At 30.8% G+C, this 9552-nt stretch overlaps 1 pseudogene; it reads left to right on the forward strand.

Annotated features, from left to right (window-relative positions):
• Positions 1 to 291: 291 nt before the first annotated feature.
• LOC148583126 (G-type lectin S-receptor-like serine/threonine-protein kinase LECRK3) lies at positions 292 to 2196 on the forward strand (annotated as a pseudogene).
• Positions 2197 to 9552: the final 7356 nt, after the last annotated feature.

The raw sequence follows: 9552 nt of genomic DNA on the forward strand, positions 1-9552 counted from the left end.
ACAAACTCAAAAAGAAACCAAGAAATTGAAATCAATCTGAAAAATAAGAAATATAAAGGAAAATTGTAATCTAAGATCTAACAATTTGCGTTAGCCTATTTGCTTTGATACCATATAGAAGATTATTGATTTTGTGTTTTCTGCACCCTCAATCATAGGGCAGTGTTTCTTATTTATAATAATAAAGAGATTGTTTTCTTTACACGATCATGATAGAAACCTAATTCTATACAAATTGTCTTTGAGAAGTAATTCACTTTAGTTCTTGTTTTTGCAAGAGTTTCTGTTTGAGCAAAGGTCCTTTGTCATTATCTTTATCACAATTAGTTGTTTGTAATTTATCGGTTCCAATAGACCGCAACTAATCTCGTGAGTTTCTTTTGTTCAATATAACATTGAGAAAATAGGAATTTGGGAAGTAGGATAAATTTTTCTTACTATTTAATCTGGATAACGTTCTCTCTCTCCCATTCTTTACATAATGGCTTCTATACCTGTTCTACTCCTAGTGCTTGTTTTCCTACTTGCTAATTATGCAAACGCTCAACGCAACCACACCAACAACATATCCATAGGCTCTTCGCTTTCCCCGAAAGCAAACCGTACTTCATGGCACTCACCCTCTGGCCATTTTGTTTTTGGTTTCTACCCACAGGATGATGGCTTCGCTATCGGCATGAAACGACAATCATCTGGACGGCCAATCGAGATGATTCACCTGTCTCCAAAAAGCTACACTGGAACTAGCCAAAGATGGTCTGCTGCTTTAAACTGCTGCAGCTCCACCAGTCCTCGTGACACGCAGCAACGCGGATTCACCTGCAGTTTCAGCTGTGATGTTTGATTCAGGTAATTTTATTATCTACGGCAACACTAATTACATTGAAGATGAGCTCTGGCAAAGCTTTAACTCTCCAACTGACACCATATTAGGAGGTCAGTATGTAGATCTCCAACTAACAAAATTGGTTTCGAGTGTGTCTAAGTCAGGCCAATTGAGTGGGAAATTTTCTCTTTCTTCTACGGAGGATGGAACCATTGTTGCCTACCCTGCAAACAGCTTGGATATACCATATGAAACTTACTGGTCTTCTGGAATAAATAAGCGATTCCGGTATATTCATAATAAATGATTATAATGATTCAGCATTTCGGCAAGTAGCCATTATCCGGACACAAGAAATGGAACTATTATCCACCGCGCAACAGTTGATGCGGATGGGATCTTTAGATTGTATTTACACCACTTTGAGAGCCATAATAGCTCAAGTATGTTGGTGGAATGGTCGTCGTTGCTAACCAGTGTGAAGTCGGCGGTTTCTGTGGATTGAACAGTTACTGCTCTGGCGTGGGCAACACAGGTCTATGCAACTGTTTTCCTGGATTTGATTTCTCGTCAACTCCAGCAATAGGTTCCTCGGCTGCTACAAGAACTTCAATGACATTAATGGTTGCAGACGCAGTAAAGATCCAGCGATGATGTACAACATTGTTTCTTTTGAGAACATGCAGTGGAGTGATTATCCTTACTCAGTGGTACAATTGAAGAAGGAAGATTGCGGAATATCTTGCTTGGAAGATTGTAATTGTGCGGCAGTATTATACACCGGGGATAGTTGCGCCAAATATAAACTTCCAATTACATATAGTAGAGTAAGTAAAAACATATCAGCTACGGCTTTGTTCAAGGTGGTTAGGTAAAATATCACAATCCCTCTAGCTAATTCCCTTACCTCCAAAAACCGTTAGTCAAAAAGTGTTGACGGAAAGCAAAGGTGGTCTATTTTTGATGATCTTGTCATAACCTTGGGTTCCATTTCAAGCCTTTGTTTCATTTCGTCCCTCTATACGCTGTTCAGATACAGACATCAAGTTTACAGGTATAGAAGTCTGTCAGAAAATACAAATTTGGGATTGATTGAAGAGTTTACTTTGCGACCATTTTCTTACAACGAGCTTGAGAAAGCAACAGATGAGATGATTCTTTCTAGTTGGGTTTATGATTGCTTTATGGCTGGAGAATTGGAGAAGCTTGTTGAAGATGAAAACATGGAATTCGTGACTCTAGAAAGAATGGTAAAAGTGGGGTTATGGTGCATTCAAGAAGATCCAGCTTTGCGTCCTTTAATGAAAAATGTAATCTTGGTGTTGGAAGGGACAATGGATATTCCTGTCCCTCCATCTCCAGTTGTTTAATTCCCATGTTGTTCATGAAATGATTCTCCTTTTATTGTTATTATTTTTTTTTTACAAATTTTATAGCAATCAACATATTCATGTGTATGCATATGTCAACAAATTAAGATTTGTATGTTTGCACAACTATATGTACTAGCTTAGAGCCCGCGCTACGCCTCGGGTTTTTATTTTTTCTTTAATATAATTAAGTCAAAAAGTCTTTAAAAGATTATCAATAACAAATTTTATTTTCATCTCTTAATTAACAAATTAGCTACAAAAAATGACAAATGTTCATAAGATCATTTTAAACCATAGTTTTACTTAATAGCATAAACCCACATATCCAATAAATTTAAAAATTCATAAATTTTAGTTCTTATAAATTGAAACGTGTTAAATATTTGTTCCCATATATATAGTTTAAAATGAAATATAACGGAAAAAAAAAATTCAAAATAAAAACCTAGATTAATCGATTATAGAAAATGATTGATTAATCATTATATTCCAACAATAATACCACTTTTCAAAAAAATTGTTTGTGAGGAGAAAGTTCAACTCCTAAAAGTTCATTCTATTCCAACAATGATACCACTGACAAAAATAAAGAAGTGTTCTAAAATAAATGAGCATGTTGATATATGATTACAATTATGTTTACTAATTTTGTAAACAAAAGAATGTTGGTAGTTTAATTTTTCTTTTAAAAAATAAAGAGATAAAAAAACAGTGGCAAGAATATTGGAACACCTAAAAACAAAAATGAACAACAAAAGTCAATTAAATTTACGAAGGAAAATTTGTAACTTGTATTAAATAAAATTAATAAAATTTGAATGAAAAATAATATATAAATTAGAATAGAAACTAAGGACAAAAAAAAATGTAAACAAATGAAAAATAATAATATAATAAAAAAGAAAAAATGTAAACAAATGAAAAATACTAATATAATAAAAAAGAACTCTTTTTTTTTTATATATTTTTCTCAGTTCCAATGAAATCCACAAATATTAGAAAAGGTTTTGTCAAATAGATTTTTTTTTTTTTTTTTTCTATCATCCTTCACTTATATAAAAGTAAATGAAACTAATTTTAAGACATAGGAAAACAAAGACAAAAGAAAATCTACGATCGGGAAATTGAGTGTAAAATATATTGGAAAAATTGAGTTTCTACGAAAAGAAACTCTCTTACTATTATTTCCTGAATTCAATGTGAAATTTACAAAAGAAAAGTAATCATTTGAATAAAAAATAATATATAAATTAAAAAAAAATGGAAGAACATAAGCACTGGAAATAAAGATAAAAAAAATATATATATATTAATATAATTGAAAATAACTATTCTAGCAAAAAAACAAAAAAAAAAAAAAAAAACTGTCCTATAATTTTTCATTGAGAAACAACGATTAAAAAATTGTTATAGGAAAAAAAATATAAAGAAAGAAATTAACGGTAGTATAATTTTTCATTGAGAAACAACGAATAGAAACTCTCTTAGAATCTCTCTCTCTCTCTCTCTCTCTCTCTCTCCTCTCTCTTGTCTTTTTTGGAATTGATTGATATAAATAGAAAGTAAAAGAAGAAAAAAATAGAAAAAATAGAAAAAATATATATATATATATATATATATATATATATATATATATATGGACAAAAACAAAAATGGAAGAACATAAGTCTGTTGACTCCTATTTGCTATGAATACTTCTCAAGGGGAATATGATCTTATAAACTCCTTCAACAATTTGTTGAAAAAATTCACTCTTTTGAGACATCAATACACAAATTGTTTGGAGGATTTTCAAGATCTTGAACATGTGAAAGAATCTATTGTTACTAAATTGTCTGAATCACATGCTTTAATTGATTCTTTAAAGTTGATTTGTTAGAGAATAAATTAAAAGTGTCAGAAACTCAATTGGAAAAATTCTCTAGCAACTCCCTTGAGAATATGTTGTATACTCAGAATTCTAATTGTTATAAATCTGAGTTAAGTTTTGATTGTCATGTTGCTTTGTCTTCTAACAATGATTCTACTTCCGAGATAATATTTGTTAAATCAGAAAAAGTAGAAGACTCTTTGGTTAAAAGAAAAACAGTAGCTGTCTCGACCTCGCAAGGTAAGAAAGTTAAGAAAATTCATATTGAACCTTGTGTATCTTACCCCAAGTATAGAATCGTTCATCCTCTTATCTCCTAAAAGGTTATCCCTACTTGTCATCATTATGGAAAAGTTGGTCACATTCGACCCAACTGTTTTAAATTGAAACCTCATGTGCATAAAAATAAAAATTATGTTTCTAGAAAAGAACATTTAAGGTTATGCACAACGATGATGGGATGTTTGTCTAGATTAGACAATATTGAAAATATTCACGTCTCTGCACCTTCTTTCAAGAAGGTTTGGGTTAGGAAGGATTATATCATTCACCCATAAAGGGGGAGTGGTAGTGATCTCACCTAAATTTAGGTGAGTAAATAACATGTCTAGGAATGGTTATTTTGCTTATTTTTGAAAATCCTAAAGCATGTTGTTTTTCTTTGCTTTGCATTTTTTTTTTTTTTTTGCTTTTATGAGGCATATTCATAAAGGACTTTTCAAGAAATTCATATGTTATGATCTTTGAAAGACTTATAGATGAGATGTTGTGTGCGGACCAACAATATTTTTGTCTACTTGCTAATCAAGTGTTCATGAATGTGTAATGTTTTGTGAAGACCTAGAAGTAGTTATTAAACCAAATCATTATTTTGTAGTGAGACCTATAAGATGTGATGAAAGTTTAATGCTAAAGAACATTCATGTATTGCTTGTTCTAATCTCAATTCAAACATATTGCTTTTCTTTGCTGCCCTTCTTTGTGGTTTATTTGTATTAATAAATTTTTGAGAAAGGAATTAGTGTTGCAAAGATGTTTGAAATGTTAAGATGGATATATGCTTTAAATGCTCTTTAATTGCTTAATTGGAAATCCTCTTAATTTATGTACTTGTGGAATACACTTATTATGCTTGAGTTGATTATCTTTATAATGAATTGTCATTGATCCATTCAAGTATGTGTTATTGTGGTACATTTCATTTATGCTATCTCTATGCACTTAAGCTTCAAGAAGGAATGTCAATCTATGACAAATTTGTTATGTTGGACAAACCATATGCATATGATGGATTTTTTTTGTGAGTTAAAATTGACCAAATGCTGGTTGAACCTAAAACCTATAAATTCCAGTTTAAACCCTTATGTCTTGTACTTTAATTTTTATGAAAGACACGTTCTCAAAGAGAAAATATAAAGTGAAATGTGCAAAATACCAAACTATTCCAAAAAGGGAATTTTCACTGTGTCAATTTTTTATGCTTGGCTCATCCATAATTAAAATTCCAGATGTAGTTCTGAGCCTTGTGATAAGACTAAGGGGGAGAATATTGGATGAGGGTGACTAGGCCCTAGTAAGGTTTAACTTCTAACCTAACAAGATATGAATTTCTTTCATATGGTTTGGAAGTTTTAATGTGCCTTCTTTGTCAATATATGTTTGTCAATTGCTTGATTGTTGACTGTGGCTTATCACACATAACACATATAGCATAAATAGTGATGGTACATAATGGCATGACATGAGTTGCTACAATGATTTTTTTTATTCATCTTTTGATACTCTTGCATGCTTTGAGTATTTTTTTTTTTTGGCACATTCAACAAGAGTTTCTCCTAATCTGCAATTTTTAATCATTTATTGGATATACCCTTCTTACGAATACTCTTGTTTGAAACATTTTTCCCTTGTTGATATTGAGTCACACATTGAGGGGGAGTTTTTACTGATGTTTCTTCATGATCTTGCATTACTTCATGCATGTTCTGTTATCTGTGATCATGAGTTTTATTTTTGTATTCCCGTTCCACATATGCGTTGATGTATTTTGTGAAGTGTTTCAGGAAACATGAAGACCTTTTGTCATTTTGTAACAAAAAGGGGGAGTAAATATGGGGAGATGATGGGATTGGCTCGGCATTTTGGTTTTGTCACTGAATTGCCAAAGGGGGAGTTTGTTAGTTCTTGTGTTCACTTAATTCAGTTCCAAAATGCAGAAGCTACTGTTTATAGGCTCAAAAATTGATATAGAATGCTCAGAATACAATCTCCACCGATCATAATGTAGATTCATTTGTCATAAACGTCCCTGCAAAATTTCAGCTCAATCGGACCACAAACAACCATCGATCGAAGCTGTTGATCAAGGCTAGACAGTATTTCCAGAATGTTATTTTCTCCCCACTGCAGGCCATGTCCGGACACAGTGCTAGGCTGTCCGGACAAGCTTTCCAGAAACTCTCTTTTTGCTCCACAAGGCCCTGTCCAGACAGCCCATTAAGCTGTCCGGATACCCCGTGCCTATTATGCCCAAAAACGTGTTTTTAGTGGACTCAGGTCTAGGATTTGATGTACTGATATATATATACATTATTATAGAAGACAGATGCACGAATTTTCGCCTCCAAAGAGTTCGTCGGAGGCTGTGGTAAGAGAGATCATATGTGGTGAGCGTTAAATTGAATCTCTTAGAGTTTTAGTTATTCCTTTGATAAATCTACGGTTGAGAAGTCTATCGGAAGAGTCCAGTAAAGGAGAATCACGTTGAAAAAGATTGTGAGCAATGAGACGAGTTGTAGGCTTGTCGATCTTACAGAGCCAAGGTCTTGCAAAGGGTTGTAAATGTTTCTAGTGTCTGTAATTTCTGGATAATCTTTTGATAGTGATTTTCAGGGTTTGCTGCCCCGAAGAGGTTTTACTTTTAGATCGGTTTCTAAAAGGTTTCATCTTCGTAACCAAAATATATGTGTCTGCCTCTTTATTGCTTTATATATTTTGGGTAATTGAATTGTTTATTGCTTCATAGTATTAATTCCGCATAAATTGTGGTAAACAAGTTTTTTGAGTCGGTATAGTGTTTTTTAGAAAGGACCTTCATTGGGAATATTATAATGGGAATCGTCCAAATGGTTGAGGGCTCTGCGGAATTTCCCAATACAGAATCAAAGTTTTGGAAGGAAATAAGTCTCAGGGAACAGCCTATACAACCTATACAGAAGATAATAATGACATTTAAAATCCATGAAACACAAAAGAGGAAATTCATTCATCACCTACGCATGAAGCTGATACAAACACTATATATATATATATAGCACAGTAGGGGCAATAAGGAAATTCAAATTTTATTCACAAAAAAAATATTAGGGGTGTCAAGGGGATTACGGTTAGCGGTTATTACTGTAACCGCCTTAACGGTTAGTAGATTTCACTAACCGCAACCACTAACCGCTAGGCGGTTAGCAGTTAGTGAAATAGATAACTGCCCGCTAACTTCTTTTTCAAAATTGGGCTTTTTTGGGCTTTTTAGGCTTTCTTTAGAGCTTTTTGGGCTTCTTTTTTTTGGGCTTTTAGGGGCTTTTTTGGCTTTTTTTTACCCTTTTTTTTACCCTTTTTTTTTTGGTATTTTTAGTATCTTCTTGAGCCCAATTGCTATAAAAAGAGCCCATATTGAAAAATCAAAAATATTTGACCCAAAATTTACATTAATACTTCAATTGTGATTAAGTAACACATTGTTGAATCTAATGTTAATTACTTAATTTGATATTATATAATCTCATTAAATTATATCATATGATTAATTATTTAAATTATTATCATATTTACTTATAATCTTTTTTCTTTGAATTGAACTTAATATCTAATGGTAAATGGTAATGTTCAAACTCCTAAATCCTAAATTCCTAAAGTATCTAATAATGCTTTAATTAAATTGTAGTTATAAGTAATATATTGTTTAACTCAATTGAATCAATTGTGATTATCATTGTACATGAATCATATGATTAACTTGTAGACTTATGACTTATGAGTTATGTCATATTATATATGTATTATTTATTATTATATAATCATATGATTTAATGATCAAGTCATCATGTGATATAATCATATCAATTATAGTGATAATATATAAATTACTAAAATTATAATGATAATACATTAATACTTAAATTGTGTTTATAAGTAACACATTGATCATTGTTTAATCCAATTTCAATTACTTAATTTGATATTATATGAATCATATCATCATTGTACATTAATAATATGATTCACTTGAAGTCTTGAATAAAGTATTTGAATTGTCATTGAATTATATGATTAAGTATTGATATTATACATTTATATTATTCATATGCATATGTAGACTTATATAGACTTATATCATATATTGACTTATAAGTTTATAACATACAATGGAAATAAGTCTCTAGATATTTAATTGTTGTATTAGTATGAATTGGTATACTTATGAGTTATGTCATATTATATATGTATAATTTGTTATTATATAATCAAATGATTTAATGATCAATTGATCATGTGATATAATCATATAAATTATAATAATAATATATTAATACTCAAATTGTGATTTAATGATCAAGTGATTATGTTATATGTATAAATATTTTTATAATTATAATTATAAAAATATATTATATAAAAAGGCGGTTAGCAGTTACGGTTAGTAAACCCAATAACCGCTAGGCGGTTATAGCGGTTAGACGGTTAAGCGGTTAATACGGTTAGCGGTTAGGGCGGTTTTTAACTGCCTGCATTGACACCCCTAAAAAATATGCATTGATAATTGATAGTAAAATAAATAAAAAATAAATTACAAATTCATATGTTGTTAATTATTCAAACCTACTTTAAATAACTTGATTTACTATCTATGTATATGAAATAAATAGTAAAAAAGTATTCAGTTGATACCGTTATCTAATCCTCCATTTTTCATCAAACTGTTTCTTTATACAAATTATACATTTTTCACAAAATACAAAGTTCTATTTCAATTTCAATTACAATTACTTCATATGAAATCTAAGTAGATGTAAACGCATTTTCTCTGTAAAAAAAATAAGACTTTTTAATTGATGTATAGCAATACCAATATGCATGTTTTTAATTTTTTTTAATTTTTTTATACATATTCGTACAAGAGGGCGATGGGGAATCAATATACATGTTAAGTTCTTATAGTCATTGGGCTTAATTTTAAAAGAGTCCAGCTCCGGCTGTGGGTTGGGTTCTTAAATGAGCCAAGCCACTTCTTTTTGCTACATATATCAAGGCCCAAAATGCCATAAAATAAAAATTAAATGAGAATCCGCCTGCTTTTGATTATATATATATATATATATATTTCCTGCTTTTGATCATTTGATTGTAACTTGTAAGACTTCAAATTTTAATTTAAAAGATTTGAGGTCCAATTTTGAATTCATCATAAATTCAAGACATGAATTAAT

Source organism: Corylus avellana, chromosome 11, assembly GCF_965113065.1.
Source record: "Corylus avellana chromosome 11, dhCorAvel1.hap1.2, whole genome shotgun sequence".
Classification (NCBI taxonomy): Eukaryota; Viridiplantae; Streptophyta; class Magnoliopsida; order Fagales; family Betulaceae; genus Corylus; species Corylus avellana.